The sequence below is a fragment of the Rhineura floridana genome, chromosome 6, assembly GCF_030035675.1.
Source record: "Rhineura floridana isolate rRhiFlo1 chromosome 6, rRhiFlo1.hap2, whole genome shotgun sequence".
NCBI classification, from domain to species: domain Eukaryota; kingdom Metazoa; phylum Chordata; class Lepidosauria; order Squamata; family Rhineuridae; genus Rhineura; species Rhineura floridana.
The window spans coordinates 28,913,987-28,940,983 of NC_084485.1; positions in this window are offsets into that span (position 1 = coordinate 28,913,987).

Below are 26,997 nucleotides of genomic sequence, written 5' to 3' on the forward strand. Positions count from 1 at the left end.
GCCATCATGACTTGTAGCCATTGATAGCCTTATCCTCCATGAATCTGGCGAATCCTTTTTTAAAGCCATCCACGATGGTGACCATAACTGCCTCTTGTGGCAGCAAATTCCATATTTTAACTATGCACTGTCACTGTGTGAAGAAGTATTTTCTTTTGTCTGTCCTGAATCTTCCAACTTTCAGCTTCATTGGATATTCTGGTGTTATGAAAGAGAGTAAAAAAAAAAATCTCTCCCCACTTTTCCCCTTGCTATGCATAATTTCATACACCTCGATCATGTCACCTCTTACTTGCCTTTCCACCAAACAAAAAAGCCCCAAATGCTGCAAACGTTTTTCATAGGGGAGTCACTCCATCCCTTTGATTTTTTTGGTTGCCCTTTTCCAAACCTTTTCTAATTTTACAATATCCTTTTTGAGGTGAGGCGACCAGAACTGTACACAGTATTCCAAATGTGGCCGCACCATAGATTTGTATAACAGCATTATGATATCTGCAGTTTTATTTTCAAAACCTTCCCAAAGGATCCCTAGCATGGAGTTTGCCTTTTTCACAGCTGCAACACCTTGGGTCAACATCATTCCTGTATTGTGCAAGAGCCAGAGGTGATTTTTTTCTAAATCTACTGACTAATGAAGTTATGCTCCAACTCCAAAGGGGAATCTTCTAACCAGACAGACTGTTCCCATAATTGCAAGGATCAGATTGTTGCTAATACCAGCCTTCCGCAACCTGGTGCCTTCCAGATGTTTTGACTGTTATCCAAAACATCAGGAGAGTAGCAGGCTAGGGAAGACTGGTGCAAACATTTTCCTAACCAGTTAAACCTTTCAAAAACTCCAAACAAATATTTATTTAATTTAATTTATTTAATTTAATTTATATACCGCCCTAAGCCCGAAGGCTCTCTGGGCGGTGTACATAAAAGATAAAACAAGCACAGTGTATAAGTACAATAAATACAATAAATCAAGAACCAAAAACAAACAAACAATAAAAGAACCAAACAACGTCCAAAATACAAGATAATAGTGAAATACTGTTAAAATACACTTTAAAATGCCTGGGAGTATAAAAAGGTTTTCACCTGGCGCCGAAAAGATAGTAGCATCGGCGTCAGGCGCACCTCATTGAGGAGACTGTTCCACAGTTCGGGGGCCACCACTGAAAAGGCCCTAGTTCTAGTCACCACCCTCCGAGCTTCTTGATGAGATGGCACTCGGAGGAGGGCCTTAGATGTTGAGCGCAGTGTACGGGTAGGTTCATATTGGGAGAGGCGTTCCACCAGGTATTGCGGTCCCATGCCATGTAGGGCTTTATAGGTCAAAACCAGCACTTTGAATCTAGCCCGGAAACAAATAGGAAGCCAGTGCAGACGGGCCAGAACAGGTGTTATATGAGCGGACCTTCTGGTCCGCGTCAGCAATCTGGCAGCTGCATTCTGGACTAGCTGTAGTTTCTGAACTATCTTCAAGGGCAGCCCAACGTAGAGCGCATTGCAGTAGTCCAATCTAGAAGTTACCAGAGCATGAACAACTGAGGTGAGGTCGTCACTGTCCAGATAGGGACGTAGCTGGGCTACCAATCGAAGATGGTAAAAAGCATTCCATGCCACCGAGGCCACCTGGGCCTCAAGAGACAAGGAAGGATCGAAAAGAACTCCCAAGCTACGACCCAGTAATGTCCAGGGTCCTTGGTGTAACTGACAGAGCTGAAATTAGTATGAAGACAGAAACAGAATTTTCAATTATATTTGTCATAGTTCTGTCACTCTTCTTGGTTGTGAAATCTTCCCTTTCCAAAGTGTAAGCTATAGAAACTAACAACATAGCAGATCATAGATAGAAAATCAAAATAAATGTGAAAGTTGCTTGTTGAAAACCTTACATGGAGTATTAGGCATTCCCTCTCTATGTCAGGCTCCCCCTTGACCTTGTCGTGAGCCAACCAGGGAGGGGGAGGATAGATGAGAGTGAATCAGAGGATGAGGACTTGGACTGGAAACCTGGGGAGGGGGTAGACAGTGGGATGGACGCACAGGGTGCCCCAGCCCCTGTTTTTGACAGCTCAACCCCCCTGTGATTCCACCTTGCCCCCCTGTGATTCCTCCTGACCCCCCTGTGATTCCAACTTACATATCAGACGTTTCCCAGTCAAACACTGCCCAGCTTCCCCCGCCTGAACTGTCAGCTACAGCCCCCCTCTGTCAGAGATGGAAGCTGAGATCAAACCACCTTCATCCTGCACTCAGAGGCGTTTGAGGTGGGAAGTTCAACTGTTGAGTTGAGGAGGACTTTCCCAGGAGGATCCCTCCGCCTGTGCAGCTCTGAGACGGGCTCCCGTCTTGGATGAAACTTTTTCAGCCTTAAATCCAGTCAGAAGGGTTTTTTTTGACTGGGGATAATTTCTTCCGGATAAGGAAGAAACGTGAGATTTCCCACACAGCTTTGTTGTGGTTGTGGGAGACTGGAATTCGTCAGAATCGTCTGTGAAAGAAGGTCTTCCAGCAGCTCGGACAGAGCGAGGATTTATAGCCAGCTCAGCTGAATAAGTGACCCTTTTTTTTCCTTTTTTTAAAAAAACGGACTAACAGGCAAGCATCCTCCTGTCTATGCTTATCACTTTCTTATCTATACAGCTAAAGAGATTTGTCAAAGGATCGGCAATTAAGAAAACCTGGGTGAGCCAAAACTTTCCTTTTTTTTTACTCACGGAACTAAGGGGGAGGAAAATAAAAATAGCCTATCTTTTTCCTATTGCAAAAAGCTGACATGGAAAATGGCATTGTAAAGATTACAACGGATGAGGGGTTTCTGATTGGAAGAGAAAAGAAAAATCTTTTTGATTTATAAGACTTTTGTGTAATATATGTCTGGAACTATTTTTTCTGATCTACTTTTTCTTTTTTCTTTTTTTGACGAATCTGCTCATTCTCGTTGCTACTAGTCATTAGGACGCTGTGAACTAAAGCTGTTTTTGCACTTCTGGGCATATAAGAGATAAGGGCTGTCTAGAGTGTGACGTCAGTTGGTTTGAAAGATTAACTCCTTTATAACTGGATAAAGAAATGAACTGCTCTTTGCTTGGGACATTGAAAATTGAAGGAGTTTAGTTCCTTTGGCTTTAAGAATGACAATTAAGAAGATCATGGATGTACAAGAAGGGACTTTATCTTTAGACATGTTTCAGAAAATAATGAATGGGATTAAGTCAATAAAACAAGAATTGAGAAATAATAGACAAGCGTGGAGAATTGAATTTGATGAAATGAGACAGGAGCTGAAAGAAATTCAGGATTCTATGAGAAAGGAGAATAAAGATAGATCTGGAAAACCAAAAAAGGATGAAAGAGAAATTAAAGGCAAGGTTCAAACTATGGAGATTGGATTAAATATGGACATGGAAAAAGATTTGGATTTCCTGGTTGTGATGGATCCTGGAGACAAATATTATGGTTTGGAAATCAGCGCTGTCCCTGAAGGAATTGAAGAGATTGGAGATAAAGATATTATCGGTTCAAAAAAATTCCTGGACTGGAAGGATTTGATGGAACTTGAAATGGAGAAAGTTAACAGAATTAATCCCTGTTTTGTGTTAATGGAAAAATCTTCAAGAGATGTGTTAGTGTATCATGTAAAAAAGAGGAACAGAGATGCGGCTTTGCAACAACACTTCAGTGATACATTCGGAATTGATGGCAAGTAAATATCTGTGATAAAGGAAATTCCTATCAGACTTTTATTATATGACTATGACAGCAAGATTATTGGGTGCATAAAGATGGAAGATGGAAGATGGAACCAATATGGATAATGGAAGAAGAGCGATTTGAAATTACTGGACTTAGTAGACTTGATGAGTTGGATTAATTGACATGTTTATTTAGAAAAAAAATTGATGGACATATATCTCAAAGATTGGAAACTTCTCTTTGACTTTTTGTGGAAGAATGAAATGATATGATGTTAATGAGATTTGAAACCAATTAAGATAACCGCTGGAGGAAGGTGATTTTATAATCTATTAAGAGACAGGCTTGTTATATATTATAGATTTATAGCTGAACTACGACAAATCGGAAGTCAATATTTTTATTTTTATTTTTATTTTTTTTATTGTATTAGTTATTGATTTGTGTTTTTTTTTCTTTTTGTATTGTTTTGGTTTTGAAAATCTGAATAAAAATTAATTGAAAAAAAACTGTTGAGTTGAGGAGGAGCCTGCATGTGCGCGTGAGATCCAAGCCTACTTAAGGGGACTGGGGGGGGGAACCCTGTTGCTGACTCAAAGTCTTAGAGCCGTGAAGACATGCCTAGTCAGTGTTAGGTCAGGGCAAAAGTTAGTGGAAAGCATAGTTAGGTTAATGAGGTGCACTGCTTCTGATGTATCTATAACTTTAATAAAAAGAGAAAAAACCACAGACGCACCTGAGATTGAGTCCTTCAACTTCAGGCAGGACAGATCATCACTGTTCCATCAGTGTCAGGAACTGCCAGTGCTAGAAGTGGGAACCTTTGGGTTGTATTCAATGAAGTGCTAAGGCAAACATTCCATCAGCAACAATGGAACATTCTCATCCTCTCTTTCCTCTGTTCCCACCCAAAATCTGTTCTGGATTTCCTCCCAGTCCTCTGGAGCAGATTTGGGGACGGCACAGGATGCACATGGGGAGGAGCAAGGGAGGAGAGGTTCCATTGTACAAGCAGAAATCCTTGCACTCATGCAATTATTTCATTGAATATAACCCTTGTCTCTGTGTATGCCTGTCCCATGTGCTGAGCTATCAAAACTGCAGCTCGGGCCATCTACTAGGCATTGAAGTCCTCAAAGTTCTGGACTGACCACATCGATCCAGGCTATAAAAGACTTTTTGTTTGGGCTAGCCCAAAACCTTGCCTAAGCAACAAGATCTTTTTGATTCTGGTGTGCTTTGGCCTCTCTACCTGGCTTGTTCTTAAGCACTGGCTCCCTGGTCTTGACTCACCTGTGACAGCTGCTTAAAACTTATGCCCGATAATCAACCAGCAGGCAAAGAACATTGCAAGCACTAAGATGGCCATTTCAGCAGATGGTTGTGTCATTTCAGCAAGATCCACAATATTCCTCCCCTATGCAGAAGCATTGCTGTTTTGTCTTCATAGTGTTCACATGATTAAATTTCCTGTAGCTTTGTGTTATACTATAACAGTGGAGAAGTGATGCCATTTAATCCGTCAGAAAAAACATCATCTTCTAAAAAGATTGTGTAGATCTTTGAAGATAGTTGGCCTGACCCATCACTATAATGTAAATATTTGTGAAAGCTGTAAAAGCACAGTATGTGAAATGGAAAACCTTCCTTTTTAAAGTGGTACCTGATGTAACATTGTTTTCAATATATTTATTTACTTAACATTAGTGTGCTGGTAGATTTTAATGAGATATTTGTAATGTATGACTGAACATCTACATTTCCCTTAGGAACTTTTTAATCCAACACAGAATCTCTGGAGAAGCTCCTTTATGGGTGTTCCACAGAAAGGTTCTAGTTACGGTTGCAGATGGTGTTTGGGGAAGGGCTGTAGCTCAGTGATAGAGCATCTCCTTTGCACGCAGGTTCAATCCCCAATATTTCCAGTTAGGGCTGGGAAAGACTCCTGGTTTGAAACTCTGGAGGGCTGCTGCCAATCAGTATAGACAGTGCTGAACTAGATGGACCAATTGTTCTGACTCAGAATAAGGCAGCTTCCTATGTTCCTACCATTGTTTGGGTGTATAGTTGCTTGCCTGTCTGTGATTGCTCAAATTAATTAAAAAATGCAGATCAGAGGTGATCACCTACTCAGGCATTCCTAGTGAGCTGTTTGTTTCTAGGCTCACTACTGAAGTTGTGTACACACAATTGATAATGCCCCTGGCTTCTCTGAAAAACTATCTCTATCTTTCTGGGAACTGAAAGAACAGGAGGACTAATTCTCTTCATGATAAATAGAGGGCAACTTTACCTGGCAGGGCATGAGAAGGAGGAGGTGATTGAATACCAGGTCATGATTTCATCAGCATGTTTTTTTGCAGAAGTGGAAAACATTTTATTGACTCTCACATTTTATAGACCTTCCTGCAAGCATACACACTCATGTGCAAACATACTGAACATATGAAAACATCAGTAAATGAGTCTGCCCCCCCAATCCATATGGATTTTATTGTAGTTGTAAAAACAACCAAATTCCAGGAGAAATCCAGAACACAGAGCAGGCTCTCGTGATCTCTTTTATTTGGCCTTATTTGTTGATAGGAAGTTTTAAAAACCAAAGACATTCTCCAGCTATACACAGGCCTTAGAACATATGTGCTAGAGCAGGCCAAAACTCCACCTGATGGTCCAGCATTCTGTATACAGTGATGGTTTAATCAGATGTGCCATCTGGGAAGCTCACAAGCAGGACCATAGAAAGGCAGTAGCTCAGTGGTAGATAAGGATGGAAAGATCTGTCAATTTTGGTTCTCTCAGTTTCTCATTTTTCCAATCTTAAATTCAGTTCTATACATTTCTACATCAATTTGGGGGATGAGCAGCTATCTTCTCGTGCCAAGGAAATATATCCAGGAGGTGGAGGGATCCTTGTAGTGGGTGATTCGATCATTAGGAACATAGACAGTGGGGTGTGTGATGGGCATGCAGACTGCAAGGTGTTTTGCCTGCCTGGTGCGAAGGTTGCGGACATCGCCCGTCATTTAGATAGTTTGGTAGACAGTGCTGGGGAGGAGTCAGTAGTCGTGGCGCACGTTGGCACCAATGACATGGGGAAATGCAGCCGTGATGTCCTGGAAGCAAAATTTAGGTTGCTAGGTAGGATGCTGAAAGCCAAGACCTCCAAGGTGGCTTTCTCTGAAATGCTACAGGTTCCACATGCAGGACCAGCCAGACAGGACCAGCTTTGCAGTCTCAATGTGTGGGTGAGACAATGGTGTCGGGTGGAAGGGTTTGGATTTGTTAGGCACTGGGGAACATTTTGGAACAAGCCGGCCTGTACAAAAGGGACAGGCTCCACTTGAACCAGAATGGAACCAGACTGCTGGCACTTAAAATTAAGAAGGTGGCAGAGCAGCTTTTAAACTGACTGAGGGGGGAAACCCGACAGGAGCTGAGAAAGGTCCAGTTCGGAATAAACCTCCCCCCTGGGATAAAGACCAAAGAAATGATGAAATTTTAAAAGGGGTAGGCCTAGAAGTAGGCATTGTGAGAGCAGGGGCACAGGATATAAATTCAGAAGGGCAAAATTACCACAGGCCAAACCACAAGTGCCAAAGACACTTGAAGAGAGACACTGCTTACAAGTGCCTGTATCGGAAGGACAGGGAAGGACGTATTGGTGGCGGAGTCGCTCTATACGTGAAAGAAGGCATTGAATCCAGCAAGCTCGAAACCCCCAAAGAGGCGGACTCCTCCACAGAATCATTGTGGGTGGTGATACCATGCCCCAGGAGGGATTTAATACTGGAAACGATCTATCGTCCCCCTGATCAAAATGCTCAGGGAAACCTTGAGATGAGATATGAAATTGAGGAAGCATCCAAACTAGGAAATGTGGTAGTAATGGGTGACTTCAACTACCCAGACATAGACTGGCCGCATATGTGTTCCAGTCATGACAAAGAAGCAAAATTTCTAGATGTTCTAAATGACTATTCCCTAGACCAGATGGTCATGGAACCAACCAGAGGGACGGCAACCCTGGACTTAATCCTCAGTGGGGACCGGGACCTGGTGCGAGATGTAAGTGTTGTTGAACTGATTGGGAGCAGTGACCATTAAATTAAACATACATGTAGCTGGCCAATTGCCAAGAAAATCCAACATGGTCACATTTGACTTCAAAAGAGGAAACTTCACAAAAATGAGGGGATTGGTAAAAAGAAAGCTGAAAAACAAAGTCCAGAGGGACACATCACTCGAAAATGCTTGGAAGTTGTTTAGAAGCTCAACTGGAGTGCATACCGCAGATCAGAAAAGGTAACGCCAGGGCCAAGAAGATGCCAGCATGGTTAACAAGCAAAGTCAAGGAAGCTCTTAGAGACAAAAAGTCTTCCTTCAGAAAATGGAAGTCTTGTCCGAATGAAGAAAATAAAAAAGAACACAGACTCTGGCAAAAGAAATGCAAGAAGACAATAAGGGATGCTAAAAAAGAATTTGAGGAGCACATTGCTAAGAACATAAAAACCAACAAGAAAAAATTCTATAAATACATTCAAAGCAGGAGACCATCTAGGGAGGCGATTGGACCCTTGGATGAGAAGGGAGTCAAAGGTGTACTAAAGAACGATAAGGAGATTGCAGAGAAGCTAAATGAATTCTTTGCATCTGTCTTCACAGTGGAAGATATAGGGCAGATCCCTGAACCTGAACTAACATTTGCAGGAAGCGATTCTGAGGAACTAAGACAAATAGTGGTAAGGAGAGAGGAAGTTCTAAGCTTAATGGACAATATAAAAACTGACAAATCACCGGGCCCGGATGGCATCCACCCGAGAGTTCTCAAAGAACTCAAATGTGAAATTGCTGATCTGCTAACTAAAATATGTAATTTGTCCCTCGGGTCCTCCTCCGTGCCTGAGGACTGGAAAGTGGAAAATGTAACACCAATCTTCAAAAAGGGATCCAGAGGGGATCCCGGAAATTACAGGCCAGTTAGCTTAACTTCTGTCCCTGGAAAACTGGTAGAAAGTATTATTAAAGCTAGATTAACTAAGCACATAGAAGAACAAGCCTTGCTGAAGCACAGCCAGCATGGCTTCTGCAAGGGAAAGTCCTGTCTCAGTAACCTATTAGAATTCTTTGAGAGTGTCAACAAGCATATAGATAGAGGTGATCCAGTGGACATAGTGTACTTAGACTTTCAAAAAGCGTTTGACAAGGTACCTCACCAAAGGCTTCTGAGGAAGCTTAGCAGTCATGGAATAAGAGGAGAGGTCCTCTTGTGGATAAGGAATTGGTTAAGAAGCAGAAAGCAGAGAGTAGGAATAAACAGACAGTTCTCCCAATGGAGGGCTGTAGAAAGTGGAGTCCCTCAAGGATCGGTATTGGGACCTGTACTTTTCAACTTGTTCATTAATGACCTAGAATTAGGAGTGAGCAGTGAAGTGGCCAAGTTTGCTGATGACACTAAATTGTTCAGGGTTGTTAGAACAAAAAGGGATTGCGAAGAGCTCCAAAAAGACCTCTCCAAACTGAGTGAATGGGCGGAAAAATGGCAAATGCAATTCAATATAAACAAGTGTAAAATTATGCATATTGGAGCAAAAAATCTTAATTTCACATATACGCTCATGGGGTCTGAACTGGCGGTGACCGACCAGGAGAGAGACCTCGGGGTTGTAGTGGACAGCACGATGAAAATGTCGACCCAGTGTGCGGCAGCTGTGAAAAAGGCAAATTCCATGCTAGCGATAATTAGGAAAGGTATTGAAAATAAAATAGCCGATATCATAATGCCGTTGTATAAATCTATGGTGCGGCCGAATTTGGAATACTGTGTACAGTTCTGGTCACCTCATCTCAAAAAGGATATTATAGAGTTGGAAAAGGTTCAGAAGAGGGCAACCAGAATGATCAAGGGGATGGAGCGACTCCCTTATGAGGAAAGGTTGCAGCATTTGGGGCTTTTTAGTTTAGAGTAAAAGTGGGTCAGAGGAGACATGATAGAAGTGTATAAAATTATGCATGGTATTGAGAAAGTGGATAGAGAAAAGTTTTTCTCCCTTAACTCGTGGACATTCAAAGAAGCTGAATGTTGGAAGATTCAGGACAGACAAAAGGAAGTACTTCTTTACCCAGCGCATAGTTAAACTATGGAATTTGCTCCCACAAGATGCAGTAATGGCCACCAGCTTGGATGGCTTTAATAGAAGATTAGACAAATTCATGAAGGACAGGGCTATCAATGGCTACTAGCCATGATTGGTGTGCTCTGCCACCCTAGTCAGAGGCAGCATGCTTCTGAAAACCAGTTGCCGGAAGCCTCAGGAGGGGAGAGTGTTCTTGCAGGAGACCCAGTACCTGCAGGAGGAAGGGGATCATCGCTGTCCAGGGAAGAAGAGCCGTATCCACTCACTTGAAAAAGTTAGCATCTCATTGTGTTCCCAGGACTAAGTTATCAGAAGGCAAATTTAAGTGGCAAAGGCGGCAGCTCTTCTTCCCTGGACAGCGATGGTCCCCTTTCTCCTGCAGGTACTGGGTCTCCCAAGCCACCACAGCCAGCCAGCTTATGTATCCCCTCCAGAGAAGGGACGGGTGGAAGAAATCAGCAACAGCTGGCTGAGTACTTGGGGTCTGGTCCTGCAAGGTGTGACACCTGCCAAGCAGAAGTCCAACAGGGAGAGGGTGGTGGTGGTGGTGGTGGTAGCCGAGCAGCAGCAGTAGCAGCAGTAGCAAGGCGGGCAGGCAGGAGGGCGGGCGGGCAGGCAGGCGGGCAGGCGGGCGGGCGGGCGGGCGGGCGGCGGCAGCAGATGGCTCTCCTTCCCTGGACAGCGATGGTCCCCTTCCTCCCAAGCCACTTCAGTCAGCCAGCTTATGTATCCCCTCCAGAGAAGGGACAGGTGGAAGAAATCAGCAACAGCTGGCTGAGTACCTGGGGCCTGGTCCTGCAAGGCGTGACCCCCATAGAGCAGAAGTCCAACTGGGAAAGAGTGGTGGTGGTGGTAGCCGAGCAGCAGCAGCAGCAGTAGCAAGCCACCAGGCAGGCAGGCTGGCAGACAGCAGCAGCAGACGGCTCTCCTTTCCTGGACAGCGATGATCCTCCTTCCTCCTGCAGGCTCTGGGTCTGCATGCCACTATCTGCTGCACTTGCAGAACATCACAAATCCTGATGCTGTAGTGGTTCAGCAAATTAATCCGCATTCCAGTGCTGACACAGCACTGCCAGGAAGCAAGAGGATGAAATTCTAAATACACTTACTAAGGGACTAAGCCCTGTAGAACTGAATAGGACTTACTTCTGAGTAGATATGGTTTAGATTGTGCTGTTGGTAAACCATGACTAGGGATCATCTGCAAATATAGCAATATGAAAGCAGGGTTAGCAACCCCCTGCCTGGAATGCCCTGTCCCTGCCTTTTAACATGGCTACTCCAAACTACAGATTTGACCCTTTACTTCATAAAGAGGTTTGAGAAATGAGTAAGAGTTAAAAAGATTCTCTATCCTTTTCTGCCTACCCTGTGGGCTACTATAGTCACTTTGACAGCCAACACAATTCCAGTGAGTAACAATTGATAGAGAGGAAACAAACATGGTTTGGTCTACCTTCACAGGCAGTACATTGGGAACAACAGCAATTGCAGTCACACTTCCTAGTATGTGAATTCTCTTTTAGCACTATTGGGCAAGAAACAAACTGTCATGCAACCAACAAGGTGCATCAAGGTGCAACAAGGATTTGAGGGGGTTGAGCACATGGAACCATGGTTGTTGCTTCTATGGATGTAAGGGAGTGAGGTGAGAGGTAAATGAAATGCAAATGGAAAAACAAGAACAAAAGACAGTGATGATTTCCTAAATGCAATACCATACCAACCAACACAAGATTTCTGAGTAAGGCAGAAAACTCAGCATCCCGCAACCACTCAGGATTTCTAACCAAAAACCAAAACTAAAAAAATATTGGCAGCCAGTCAGCCACGGTCAGAGAAATCCCCTGGCAGCATAACCGGACTTGGGGGCTGCACTTAGTGTAAAATGCTGTGGCATGATTGCTGACATGAGTAAGACCTTATCAGCACAATACAGATTGTGAAATCTGTATTGGTTGGTGAGTTGCTACCAGGCTAAGTTCAAGGTGTGCTTTCCTTGTTATAGGAGCCACATAGTACTTGTTCTTCTCTTGTAAGAAATCAATCCTTTAGTGTAGCAGCACCCCTGCTTTGGAACTCCCTTCTTATTGACATTAGGCAGACACCTTCATTGTACTCTTTTTGGAACCTGATAAAAATATTTTTGTTTAGGCAAACCTACCCAGGCATGTAGCAGCTTTCATGTGTTTAATCTGTTTTAAACTCATTGTTGGTTTTATTATTTTGAATGTTTTTACATACCTGTCTGTTTTTGCCAATAACTTTATTGTTTTAGTTCCTTTACCTTTAGTGCTCTTTACCAAACTGCTTTGAGGGTTTTTTTACAATAAAGTGGTATATAGACGTTGTAAATGAAATAGATAAATACATTTTGGAGTTACTGTGGCCCTTGGGTCTCTTTTCACTTTTAGGAACAAAGGAATCTACCTTATACTCAGGACAGTTAGTACCATCTAGGTCAGTACTAATGACAAGAACTAGGATTGGTTCTCCAGGATTCCAGGCAATAGTCTTTTCCAGAAATTGAATTTTGGACCTTTGCATGCAAAGCATGTGCCCTACCACTGAGCTACAGCCCTTCCCGTTTAAAAAAGTATATTTTAAAATAGTTCTTTTTAATTCACTAATGAATGCACTGCATACCTAGGGCAGATCTACACGACACATTTAAAGCACATTCAACGCACATTTGAAGGACATGAATACCACAGCACAGAATCCTGGGAACTGTAGTTTGTTAAGGATGGTGGGAAGTATAACTGAGAGGGGGAAACTACAGTTCCCAGGATTCTTTTGGGGAAGTCATGCACTTTAAATGCGAGCTGGATGTCCTTTAAATGTATTACGTAGATCTGCTTCATAAAATTTGCCTGCATGAAAATAATTTTAATTATTATTTTTTAAATGGAAGTTGCTACAATATTTACTGGGTTACTTACCATTTCTCAGCCTAATCTGTCGCTCAGGATGAAAACAACAGAGGGGAACCATGACCACCCCAAGGAAGAAGAACTCATAATATAGAGGAAATAATAATGTACAACCATAGTGTTAAATCAGATACTTATTGAGACATAGCATGAAGAAATATTTACATAAGCATGAATGTCAAAGATGTTTATTATTTACACAACCTGATTCTTCATGAACGGAACACTTTGATAATACATTGAGCTCGTGAGCTTGGCTTTGATGCTGCATTAGATTTTAGATGCTGTTTTAGATTTCACTTGAAAAACAAACTTGTCCATATTACATGCTTAGGGAAGCACAGAGAGAAAATAAATACTTTAGGGTGAGTTTGTTCACTCCTTCTTGAGAGTTCCTCCTTCTAGTCTTGTTCCTGACCTTTAGATTTTCCTTCCTGCTGCACAATCAAGGGAAAACTGTTTAACTAGTTGCTATATAAAGGACTAACTAAGCAATTGGAAATTAATTGTGGAAAGCAATTGGATTTTTTTTTTACTGGTTATTGGGTTGAGTTTTCTGTCCAGAAACACATAAAAGGCCTCATGCTGAGCTGCACATATTGGAAAAATCAGAAATTAGGCCTGAGTTACAGCCTAGGTGGCCAGCCAGCCAGCCAGATAGCTAGCTAACTGTAGTGTACACAGCAATATTTCTATTCCTCTAGGGCTGTTTTCATCCTTTGCCATCAAGTATTCAAGAAAAAGAAGAAAAAACAGCTTCTATGATTGTGAGTATAGTGAATGCTTTAAAAGAGTAAAGGGTAACTTAGGGTAGCCATTTTTTTCCAGATCACTTTAATTATATCTTTATTTTACCCTTTAGCAATAAGCACCCAATCCACTCTACTCATTATAATAACTGCAGAATAAACAAAATCTTATTTCTTACTGCAGGCAAACAAACATGCTTCTTTATTGCTGGCTGGGTAGAGAACTGAAACTGAAAAGCAGAGCAAAGGAAAGCCCAAGGGGTAGAATCTAACTGTAGCCCATAATACAAGGTCCTAATATTTAATTTTTCAAGGGTCATGTTATTATACAGGCTGGTTTTTTCATGATCATTTAAGAAATTATAGGGTGATTGTAATCATGAAAAATCCACCCCAGTCAGAGAAAGTCTTGATTTTTCAGAGGGTCCTTTTCTCAAATCGTTCCTGCTCTTAAAACAAGTTATCATTCTTTAAATGGAGGCTGTCATTGTCTGTCATGTTACAAATTAAAAAGAAGACAATTCCCCCACCCCACCGCAAAAAACCCTGGGCGGGGAGAAGCACAGCTTCATGGGGAGTGGTGCCCCCATTTGCCCCCTCTTTGGCTACAGGGCTGCTCAGCAGCCCTGCATTTGTAATGTATTAATTTGGGGGTTTCTAAACGCTCTTTACCAAGGTTCCTCTCATTTACTTCACATAGTGTTCTCCCAGAAAGGGTTTCCGAGAAGCTGACAGCTAGTTTAATAAGAGAAACAAGCTGTAAGGACTGAGGGCTGAGATCTGAGGGTTAGTCAGATGGCCCCTGACATATGCAAATAAAAGCCTTCCTAAAATGTGACAATCTGAGCGTGGAAAGAATTAAACTCCAGAAAGGCCAAGGAAGGACCACGGCTGTCGTCTTGGCTCCGTGTGCAGCTTTGGATGTCACCTCACTTGCCTTTTCTTTACAGAGGAAAATAAAGATTTGGCCCTTCTTCAGATTTCTGGTTGTGGTTTCATATCCTTCTCCTTTTCCTATTTAGCTGAACATACCAAGTGAAGGCCCCCTCCCCCCAGTAGTGCCCATTTTCTGCTGAGTTGCAAGCTGGCTAATTATGACTCTGAACCAAGCTCTCATTGTTGGAATTTTACCCCTACGGAGTGGACGCCAGTACTCTGCAGACAAGAACTCTGCTATTGCAAGAACATTGGACTCTTGCCACTAATAGAGAGTGGGCTGCTGGATTAACTGCTACAGTGATAGGATGCATTTAGCCAGGCCAACGGACTTCCTGTGGTGAGGACAATTCCAGAGAGAGTGGGGGAGAGAGACACTGTTTAGGTTAAGATCCCTGAAAATTATTTTCTGGAAAGGAGACAATAATGACAGGAAGGGCCCTTCTGGATCAGACCAAAGGTCTATCTAGCTTAAAACTAGAGTTGAGGGGTCAGGCAAGCAAGGACCACAGGCAAAAGGCATGGTTGTGGAGGGGCTTGGAGGTCATGTCCTCACAGTGGCCAACAAGTTGCCTTAGCCTCTGTTAGTCTTATTATCCATGGATTTCTTGAATCCCATTTTGAAGCTGTCCAAGTTGGTGGCCATATATTTTGCGGCAGCAGATTCTGTGGTCTAACTATGCATAGTGTGAAGAAGTACTTCCTTTGGTCTGTCACAAATTTCCTACCATTCAGCTTCATTGGATTATCCCAGGCACACGTTACCAAATTCTTCCAAGCTACACAGGAAGTGGATTGGACTGTAAAAGAGCAACCCAAATTGTGTTTGCATCTTGACCAATTTGTAGGGCAGTACAATATCTCAGAGAGGAGGCCAGGTGTTCTGCTCCCCTTGTGCATTCACTATAGCTGCCCAATTTCCCTGCTTTTTAAAGTTTGATAGAAATATCTGTGGGCTATAGGTACATTCTTAAACGGCAAGGTTTTTTGCCTATTAGTGAATAGTTTCCAAATCACGTGAAGTATTAGTTCCCCTCTATTCAGCACTGGTTAGGCCTCACCTTGAATACTGCATCCAGTTCTGGTCTCCGCACTTCAAGAAGGATGCAGACAAACTGGAACAGGTTCAGAGGAGGGCAACAAGGATGGTCAGGGGACTGGAAACAAAGCCCTATGAGGAGAGACTGGAACAACTGGGCATGTTTAGCCTGGAGAAGAGAAGACCGAGGGGAGATATGATAGCACTCTTCAAGTAATTGAAAGGTTGTCGCACAGAGGAGGGCCAGGATCTCTTCTCGATTGTCCCAGAGTGCAGGACACAGAATAATGGGCTCAAGTTGTAGGAAGCCAGATTTCGACTGGACATCAGGAAAAACATCCTAACTGTTAGAGCCATACAACAATGGAATCAATTACCTAGAGAGGTAGTGGGTTCTCCGACACTGGAGGCATTCAAGAGGCAGCTGGACAGCCATCTGTCGGGAATGCTTCAATTTGGATTCCTGCATTGAGCAGGGGGTTGGACTTCATGGTCTTATAGGCCTCTTCCAACTCTACTATTCTATGATTCTATGACAGGTGTGTTTTGATACTTATATTGTTTCCGAAAGTGCAGATTTGATAATTTGGCTTTCAATGCATCAAATTTCTCACCCATCCCTAATTATGAGTGAGGGAGACAAACATATCCTATCCACCTTCACTGCACTATGTATAATTTTATCCATCTCTGCCAAGTCTGTCCTGGCAATTAACATCCTCATCCTTATTAGCCCCAAAAATCTTTCAAGCATCTGGTGAAGATGTGACATTTTCAATCAGTCTGTTGTCTAACTAAAAAACTTGCTTAGGTTGTCTTTCTTTGAATGACTGTTGCATTTGTTAATGTTGTGTTTTATCTTGTGTTTCGTTTGAGTGCTTGTTTTTATTGTATTATTAAAACTGTTTGCTGCTTTAAGTTTCTTTGGAGAATAATGCAGGGCCAAAATAAAGGAAATGAGGAGAAGCAGATGGTGGTGGATTTTTAGGGAAAACTCACAAGGCCATTGCGTTGCCAGTCATGGCATACAAATGCTGTGGTGCTCAGGGAAGCCATGGCCAACACTATGTTGAGGCACGCTGAGACAATTGTCTCAGGTGAAAAGTGCGGCAAATTGGTGTCCCTAGGCCCCTGCATTCTTATTATTTATTTATTTATTAATTATTTAATTTGTATCCCGCCCTTCCTCCCAGCAGGAGCCCAGGGCGGCAAACAAAGCGCTAAAAACACTTTAAAACATCATAAAAACAGATCTTAAAATACATTAAAACAAAACAGCGTTAGAAACATTTTTTTAAAAAAACTACTTTAAAAAAGGGTTAAAAACATTATTAAAAAACATATTAAGCAATTCTAACACAGACGCAGACTGGGATAGGTCTAAACCTACAAGGCTTGTTGAAAGAGGAAAGTCTTCAAAAGAACATAAGAACATAAGAAGAGCCTGCTGGATCAGGCCAGTGGCCCATCTAGTCCAGCATCCTGTTCTCATAGTGGCCAACCAGGTGCCTGGGGGAAGCCCGCAAGCAGCACCCGAGTGCAAGAACACTCTCCCCTCCTGAGGCTTCCGGCAACTGGTTTTCAGAAGCATGCTGCCTCTGACTAGGGTGGCAGAGCACAGCCATCATGGCTAGTAGCCATTGATAGCCCTGTCCTCCATGAATTTGTCTAATCTTCTTTTAAAGCCATCCAAGCTGGTGGCCATTACTGCATCTTGTGGGAGCAAATTCCATAGTTTAACTATGCGCTTAGTTTAACTAAGGCGCCGAAAAGATAGCAGAGATGGCGCCTGCCTAATATTCAAAGGGAGGAATTGACTCTCTTGACTCTCTGCCTACCCTACTGCTGTTTCCAACTTGGAGACACCTCCCTCTCCATCCTGTCTTGCTCTGAGGAAGGGCCAAGGAGGCTCTTTGTCACTTTGTCAGAGTGAGGCATTCTCAGTGAAGTGGCCAGAGAGTGCCGGAGCTGTTGTTGTTTTTGCTGCAGTGGCTACAGGTTTGGTATAAACTTAGTAACTTTAATGTTTAAAGTGACTTTAAAGTTTTAACTTCATTTAAACAGAACTTCCTGCCACTGTGGCAAAGTGGGTGCTGGGCAGGCACTCTCCCAGGCATCTCACCCAGAATGCCATGCTTTGAGGAAGAACCCCATGAGGAGGGGAAGGCAGAGAGTCCACTGATTTCACAGCAACAGCAAAAGAAAAATAAACAGGGGTGGGGAGAAAGACAAATAGTAGTGGGGGAGGGGTGACATCAGAAGTGGGGAGATAAGTAAAAGGCGAAGGGGGCAGCAGCAGAAGAAGCAGAACTGCTGCCCTGCTCCAGTGTTCTGTTATGCAAAATGTCTCTACCTGTGTTGATGGAGACTATGAACTTTAAAGGGTCAATGGGTGTTCCAAACTCATGTCACACCCATCTCTCGGAGGTGGGGTGCAGGTCTGAAACCAGCTTTGCAGGAAAGAGTGTGTGCATGTACAGCTGAAAAGCAGAGGATTTTTGATATGGTTGGAGAGCTGGTTCAAGATTTCAGGGTGTTGCACTGGATTAGCAAGGTGTGCTTATGTGCTTGTTTCTGCATCCTGGAGTATTCACTACATTTATTTTTGTTTTCCAGTGACACCATTGACTGTCATTGTGCTTTCCTTTGAACAAAACTATAAGGGAGAGAAGGCACAAGATTTTAAAGCGGGGATGGGGAATCTCTGGCTCTCCAAATTTTGTTGGATTCCAGCTCCCATCTCATGATGTGAGTTGTAGTTCAACAGCATCTGGATCCCTGTGCCTGCTTTCAAGATTGTCTTGAATTGCCACAACACACACATACTTGGAGCTCCGTAACAAATTGTATGTTTTATTACACTTGTCTGTATGCAGTAAATCCATATCTGTGCAAATTAAAGCCAAGTGTGGCCACTTGATCTGGTTGACAGATACTTTGAACTGATGCAATCTTGCGGGATATTGGAGGCTTTCATCCCCTAAGGAGGATGACCTCCTAGATTTGGGTCAATTCTGAAGGTGGGAGGGCTAGGTCACCAGAGAAGGCTTTGGCTATAATGCTGTTTCTGCCAAATCCTCCTAAGACTGAGGCCTCATTGCTTGTAAGACAGTTTGCGTGGCTGACCTTCTGCCAATTCTGTAGCAGAAATTATAGAGGGTTTTCCCCCCAACATGTAAAATCCCTCCAGTCTGGAAACCACACCTCAGTCAGCCTTCATCTTGTTGTTGGATGCTGTAGGGCTAAGATTTTTAAAATGCCTATTGAGAAATCAAGTTGACCTTTATTTTTACTGTATTTTTAATGCTTTTTATTTTATGGGCTTTTTATTTGTTGTAAGCCACTTTGATGTATATTTTTTTAAATGAAACAGCAGTATACACATACATTTATAAACAAACAAACAAATAAGTAAGTGTGGGCAGTCAATCCAGGACAAAATGATCTGGACTGAACCTGGAGAAGCCATTCCTGCACTTTGTACCTGCTCAGGTCATTGCAATACAGACAAACAGTGGACAATGTGGTGGGGGGGCAGCATACATCTGACTTGTACTTGGTTATGTCCCTGCTGCTTGCTGGGAGGTGGGGGAAAGGATACGGCAGCAGCGAGGTCAGTGTGGTGCAAATCATAGAATCGCAGAGTTGGAAGGGGCCTATAAGGCCATTGAGTCCAACCCCTTGCTCAATGAAGGAATCCAAGTTAAAGCATACTTGACAGGTGGCTGGCCAGCTGCCTCTTGAATGCTTCCAGTGGTGGAAAGCACACCACCTCCCTAGGTATTTAGTTCCATTGTCGTACTGCTCTAGCAGTTATGAAGTTTTTCCTGATGTTCAGCTGAAATCTGGCTTTCTGTAGCTTGAGCTTATTATTCCGTGTCCTGCATTCTGGGACAATCAAGAAGAGATCCTGGCCCTCCTCTGTGTGACACCTTTCAATTACTTGAACAGTGCTATCATATCTCCCCTCAGTCTTCTCTTCTGAAGGCTAAACTATGCCCAGTTCTTTCAGTCTCTCCTCATGGGGCTTTGTTCCCAGTCCTCTGATCATCCTGGTTGCTGTCCTCTTAACCTGTTCCAGTTTGTCTGCATCCTTCTTCCAGTGCAGTGTGCAGCATCAGCGAGATCAGTGGGTTGCATCAGCAGGAATACTAGACTGGATTTGCCTTGCTCTTCCCCACCTACTTCCCAGTAAGCATCAATGACATGACCAACCAGAATTCAGGTAAGTGGTGGCACCCCAGCACACCTGCCGCTACTGGTGCAGACAGTACTGGGCTTAAAGAGCAGTGCCTTCAGGGTAGGATTCTAGGGCAGATGTCCATGGCCGCACTCAGCAGAATGGACAGAAGGGCCCCCAAATGAAACAGGGGCAACTTACTACATCTTGTAATGCACCCTGCTGTCTCTAAAGTGCCCCAACATCCCGATAAGACCTTTAAGTTGAGAGTCCAAAATTCCTGCACCAATTAACTGCACCACTGGCCATAATATTAAGGATCTCTTAAGCATGTGATCTCCGTGATCCCCCCTCCCTTTTCTATACATACTGACTGGGCAGCAAGAAAGAAAGAAAGAAAGAGATAAGAAATGTTTAGAATACCATATCATATGGAACTTCCTGGTACATTTTTCTCTCCCAGGGTTCATGTGAGAATTGCCCAGAAAAAACAATGGAGAAATACAGGATTTTAGCGTTGTTGTGCTGTACTGCGCCCATCCAAAAACAAAAGGTAGCACCAAGAGAGAAGTTCATTCTCTTTCTAGTTTAAGTCTTACTTAGTGTAGAAAACATGGAGGAAATTTTTTTTTTTAGCTTCAAAACACTTAAAATATTGCCAGTGCCAATACAGTCCATTATCATACCGTGTGTGTGTGCACGATCTGTGGTGGAGAGATTGTGGTTTATGACTAGGGATGGAAAGATCTGTCAATTTCAGTTCTTTTAGTGTCTCATTTTTCCAATCTGAAATTACATTTTGCGCATTTTGGCACAGGATCACTCCCTCTGCTCGATAGCTGTTCAACAAAGGGATTGATTTTGTAGGGTGCTGTGATGCCTCCTTCCCCAGTCAATGTCTCTGCTGAGCGGTCTCCTTCTCCTTCTCTGGCTCTTTCCTGGCTATATGTGTAAAGAGGGTTTTAAAATCATAATTAAACATCAGCCCTGCCCCCAAACTTATTTGGGACTGGACCCAGGGCAGGGTGGATGGTGGGTGGTCCCCAGGTCAACCCAGGGTAAGTTGGCCTGATGCCACCCCAGATCAGACCCATGGGGTGGGGGGATGTGCATAGCCCTAGTGAATACGCATTTATCTTTCAAAAAATAAATATTTCAGAAATGTTGCAAAACTGCTCTGGGAAGGGCAGAGATGGCTCTTGGTTCCCCATTTAAAAGCTTAGATCTGGTTTAATTGCAGTTTATAAATGACAGGTCTAAACTTTGCTGATATGATGCCTTGCCCTTTTTTATTTTTAAGAAGCACAAACCTGCATGGAGATTCATCTCATCATTCACATTAATTTTTTAATTGGAACACACACACCCCAGTCTTAAATACTATAGCCATCCAGTCAGAACAGTAAGTACTCCCAGGCGACTGAGGCCAAGAGTTCCTGAAGGGAGAGCTTAGAATGTTTCAGAATATCTTCTGATAAGATTTGGAATGACGTGTTCTTGGTGATGCAGCCTTGTTGGTTTAACATGAATCATTAACAATGGACAAAGTGTAACAATGGAGAGCCTGGGTTAAAGCCAAATCAAAGATAAATTTCATTCCCCAAAGAACATTGTGGCCCAAGACTGAAAAGGGAACTGGTCACCAGCAGAGCCAGTGATCCAAGTGGCAGCCACTTTCCATCCTTTCTCTCCTTCTTTAGAGACTGTTTTGTTCAACTCTCTGTATTCATAAAGGATGCTTACCTCTATTGTTGATTACTCAGCTCATGCTCCAATATTCATGTGGATTCCAAAGAAGTCTACCAAAGAGAAATCATTAAAATTTTACCTGGCTTCCCCATTCATAGAAAATAACACAGAAAATTCTGTGCATTTGTCTCTTCAGCCTGCAAATGAGGCATTTTGGAGTCCCCCCTGCCCCCCCCGGAAAACTAAGACTGAGTTGAAAGTTCTTTGTTAGCTTGAATTTGGGTGAATGGGGGGGCAGTTTGAAGGGGGAGCTAAGGATGGGAGAGACATTTGTTCAGTTTGCATTTTAATGTGAATGCAATTTTAATGTGAATCTGCCAACTTTGCATATTAATGCAAACCTACCTACCTAACTCTTATTCCCTGACCCAATCTGCAACCCAAAATGTAGCTCCCCCTGAATTTTTTTTGCAATGCAGTTGTTAACCAAAAATACATGCAAAAAGGCATATATTAGGGGAAAGTGCAAACATTTTGTATGTTAGTTAAAATGACAATCAAAAGTGCATTATATTAGGGAGCATTGCTTGCAAAACTGAATATATTAGGCAAAATGTCAAACAAAAATGTGTATATTCAGAGCAGTGCGCATGAAAATACATTTTAATATGAACCTAATTCACACTTCCTGAAACTGTGCACTAACTGAGACACATCTGCCTTTCTAAATTTGCACTTTTTTTGTGATGCAGTTCTCCAACCAAATAATATGGATATGTGCATCTTTGGGGAAAGTATACATTAAAAAATCCATCCAATGTCCAATGCATATGAAAATGCATCTGATTTTGTGAGTACTTGGTTGTTGTTTTTAAAAATGCAGACTGATGTGGAAATGAGGGGAACTGAAGAATGGAAATGAGAATGAGAAAAAACCAAAATGGATGGCCTTGTCCTTTCCTAGATGGAGCAAAATCTTTTGAAAGGTTCATGTGTATGGGGGTGGGGTCCTTATCACTGGCATTTTTTTCTTTCCTTACACTTTCTTTTTATTTATTTCACTTTTATTCTACTTTTCTTCCAAGAAGCTCAAGGTGGTGTACAAGGTTCTCCCCCCCTACATTTTTATCCTTACAACAATCCTGTGAGGTAGGTTAGGCTGAGAGATTGTGATTGGCCCAGGGTCACCCAGTGAGCTTCATGGCAGTATGGGGATTTGAACTCTGGTCTTCCAGACCTCTAACCACTTTGCAACACTGCCTATCATTTTTAAGTAGAGCTCCTCTTGGTGGTCTGTGGCCTTTCCTATCCCTTCTAAATACCCCTGGAAGTTCTGCTACCACCATTACTACAGGTGACACTGAACGTTTAAGGGTTTCATTCAAGTAAGTCCTACTCAGAGTTGTCCCATTGAAATTAATGAACATGTTAGTCATGTCTATTAACTTAAATGGGTCTACTCTGAGTAGGACTAGCATTGAATATCATCCAAGGGAAGGAAAATGCCAGCAAAGGCGAGCTTATCCCACAAAGCTTTTGACAATTTTCACCTCTCACAAAAATCACCAAAATCAGCCCCCCTATTTTTGCCACCTGCAAATGGGGCCACAAAAATAGTTTTATTTCCACCTGCCACAGCAAAGCAGCAGTGGTACAGGCACCCTCCTGGACACCTTGCCAAGAATGTCTCATGCTGAGGAAGGACCCCATTGGCCCTTTCTCTGGGTGAGGCAGGCAGGCATATTCAAATATGCAATTCCTTTTCTGCAGGGCTGGTCCAAGGCAATTTGCTACCTGAATCAGAGCAACAAATGTCACCCCTTCCTAAGTCTAGACGAACCAAGCTATTTTGGCACTTGTGGAAGAAAATCCCATAAGAACCTGGCAATAAAAATATAGTAATAATACATCAAATACCTAACAGTTTACTGTCCTTTTGTGAAACTCCAAATTAGGTGCCTGAGGCAGCCTCCTCAGAAGCTTTAGCTGTCTCTCAGGGACACAGGAGACTTGGCATAAGCAGGCAGAAATCCTGGGCAGCTACTAGGTCTTCATCAGGGTCCACCACAGAGAAAGCCCTGAGCCCTCCTTTAACCAGTGTTCCAATGGTTGAGTCAGGGGGCCACCATTGTCTAGGACACTACCATCAACTCATGGCAATCTCTGGAGTAACCTGCTGAGACAATGAACATGACATTAACTAAAGCCTGCAATTGACCACAATACTTACACATAACTGTTAAATATCTTACCTGTTTCTGAATTATATATATATATACATACAGAGAGAGATGGAATGTCTGGGGGGAGGGGAGGAGTTAGGGGTGCTTTTGAGTAAGATTGTTTGTATTATTGAAAATGCACAAATAAAACTATTAAAAATGCTCACAAGGCACAGTTGCTCTAGGGAATTGTGGGAAATTAAAATGGTGGCTCCATAGGAGTGTTGCTGTGGCCACCACCTGATAAGATCCTGTTGCAGGGGGCACTTTGTTGGGGCCCTCTTAACCCTGGAACTGACCCTAACGCTGGGTATGTGACATTGCATTGTTATGTAAACTTGTACAAAAGGTCTCTCTGTGGCACTGAATCCACTTAGAATAGACATGGCTTCTGAGCATATGAAGAACATAAGAAAAGTCTGCTGGATCAGGCCAATGGCCCATCTAGTCTACCATCCTATTCTCACAATGGCCATCTGGTTGCCCATGGAAAACTCGCAAGCAGGACCTGATCACAAGAGCACTCTCCCCACCTGTGATTCCCAGCAACTGGTATTTGAAAGCATACTGCCTCTGCCTATGGAGGTAGAGCATAGCCATCATGGCTAGTACCCACTGATAGCCTTTTCCTCCATGAATGTGTCTAATCCTCTTTTAAATCCATCCAAGATGATGGCCATCACTGCCTCTTCTGGGAGTGAATTCTATAGGTTAAGTATGTGCTATGCGAAGACATTAAGGCCCTGGCTGCACTTCAGATGCAGTTCTGAGTGTAAAGGCCAGTCTAGCCATGTGCTGGATCAGCAGGAACTCTAGGAGTGTGTGCCCTTGTGGCTCAAGGCCTTCTGCATCTCTTCCCCTCAGAGTGGGAGGGAGCAGTTGGGCTTGGCCAATGCTGTTCATCAGAGCTCACTGTGGATGGGAGGTGTAGGGGAGATTAAATCTGCCCTTGCCTACCATACAGAACCACCCCCAACCTGGCTCCTCATTGACAACAGCTGTAGAGTACCAGAATCTTAGGAGGGGAGGAGCAGCAAGCAGTGGCCAATCATCTTGAACTCTGCTACCATCCTTCTGCGTCGGCACATTTGGCTTCCATACATGGGAGGCAGTGAGACAACCCTGTGCCATTTACTGATTAGGTCATCCCAGGAAAGGGGCTGTGTCAGTGTTGGAATGGAGCCATTGCTGCAGTCAGCAGTCACAAGGCTGCCACTGATTAGGGCTGAATGTAAGCATGACAAGTCACTGGCCATCCTCTAATAAACCTAGCTTCTTTCTGTCTCCTTGCTGTCATTTGCCATAACAGTGGATCTGCATTTTGAGTGAACAAAGTGGAAGTCGCCTTCATGCCAACTATAGGCTCTCCTATAGCGCAGAAAGCTGCTGCAAGATTACTAGAGAAAAAAAGAATTCCTGCTAAATATTGATGATTTTTATCCAGGGAGTCATGCGATTCATGAAAATCACCAAAGAAGCTGAATGGAAGGCTTTCCCTCCCTCTCCCTCTCCTTTTGTTTCATGTTTTTATTTAGGTGGTGAGCCTCAGCCTGTAGGCAGGGAACCTGGGCATTTTATGCATAGACAGTGCCTTGTATATTTTAGATGGCTTCTGTAAATAAATGCAAATCCAGCATTTCACAGATGAAAATGGGGACAGTCATTTGTACTTCTTTTCCTGTTCTGAGGATCACAACCTGTGCTACTGAACAGTCTCCTCCATTATAACATTCCCTCTACAAGCAAACACAGGTGTTAAGTGCTGACAAGAAAGTAGCCCAAATGGTCTATGAAGGTATTGGCATGCTTGGAAGAACTGTAAAGTTAAATTAATGGGACACTCTCAATAAAAAACCAGCCCAGTGAGGACAGAGCATCCTCAGTGCCACAGAATGTGGAGTGTCTATCCTGCAGGTGGAGGGCACATGGAAAAATGAAGGAGGTGGATGGAACTGAGTATCTTAGAAGATGGCATGGCCCACTGAACAGTTGCTTGGAACACTGAACAGGAGCACCTTGCCCTACAATATTTTGTTGCAAGATGCACTCATATTGCTGAAGCCTCTTCTCTATATATGCAAGCTGTTTTACATCATAAAAGAGTGCTATTCTGCATTGGCATGTAGGCAAACTGACCCTAATAGTTGCCTTTTGATTGATAGCCTCTCTCTCTTTTTGAAGGGAGCAGAAAAAGAGGAAGACCAAACAAGAGATGGATTGATTCCATAAAGGAAGCCACAGACCTGAACTTACAAGATCTGAACAGGGTGGTTCATGACAGATGCTATTGGAGGTCACTGATTCATAGGGTCGCCATAAGTCGTAATCAACTTGAAGGTACATAACAACAACAATAAGGGGATTATATTTTTTTAAAATGTAAGGATGTTTAATTTCACAACAGCTTTAGTTCTACTTACAGAACAAGTGTAATTGAACAAATTTGGCAGTGTTTACTATTTATTTATTTATTTTATTATTTGATTTATATCCTGCCCTTCCTCTCAGTAGGATCCCAGGGTGGCAAGATAGGTATATATAGACAGGCATGTGGGGCAGCAGTGGAAGGAAAATTAGGACACCTCCCAGTTATTTCAAGGGCATGTTCAACATCTTCCCTAAAGGAAGAAAACAGGGGAAAGTACCAGGAAGTAATTTACCAGGGGCATTGCTACTAAGAAAGTAGTGATAGTTAGGAGTGTTTATGATGATGAAGGCTGTGCTATATAGTCATTGGACTAGAAGGGATTGAACCTCCATGTTGAAGCTCCGTGGCCACTTTTCAGAATTCCCTCTGCATAATCACACTTTGCCAAATACCAAATCCCTACTGTGTCACAACTTTGTTATTTCATCCCCATTGGACATGTAACAATTTTTGGTGGATGGTTCCACAAGGTGATAACTGTAATCTTCATGTTCTGTTGAGCTTGATAGGGCTTTCCTCTGATCCACTGGGGCAGTTCTTAAAATTCTTATGTAATGGTCTTTAAGTCAACTTTTGTTATTTTATTTATTATTTTATTATTTAATTTAATTTATATACCTCCCTAAGCCAAAAAGGCTCTCTGGGCGGTGTACATAAGAGATAAAACAAGCACAATATATAAATACAATAAGTATAACAAAATCAAAAATCAAAACAAACAATAACAAAGAACCAACAAAATACAACAATAATGAAAATACTGATAAAATACACTATAAAATACAATTTAAAATACACTTTAAAATGCCTGGGAGTATAAAAAGGTTTTCACCTGGTGCCGAAAGGATAGCAGCATCGGCGCCAGGCGTACCTCATCGGGGAGACTATTCCACAGTTCGGGGGCCACTACCGAAAAGGCCCTAGTTCTAGTCACAACCCTACGGGTTTCTCGATGGGATGGCACCCGGAGGAGGGCCTTAGATGTTGAGTG